This window comes from Octopus bimaculoides, unplaced genomic scaffold (assembly GCF_001194135.2).
Source record: "Octopus bimaculoides isolate UCB-OBI-ISO-001 unplaced genomic scaffold, ASM119413v2 Scaffold_225998, whole genome shotgun sequence".
NCBI lineage: Eukaryota > Metazoa > Mollusca > Cephalopoda > Octopoda > Octopodidae > Octopus > Octopus bimaculoides.
Window position 1 is genome coordinate 35,609 of NW_026433106.1, and position 215 is coordinate 35,823.

The following is a 215-nucleotide window of genomic DNA, read 5'->3' on the forward strand; positions in this document are numbered from 1 at the left end:
TATATATATATATATATACACACACACACACAATTGATAATCATAGCAATTATGACATAAATAATTGTACACATAGATACATTTACATACATATATATATATATGTTCGTATATATACATACACACACACATATAAACAAGACGTTCATTTGCATGCACACGTACACACACACACACACATACACACATTCATTTGCATGCACACACATGTTTAT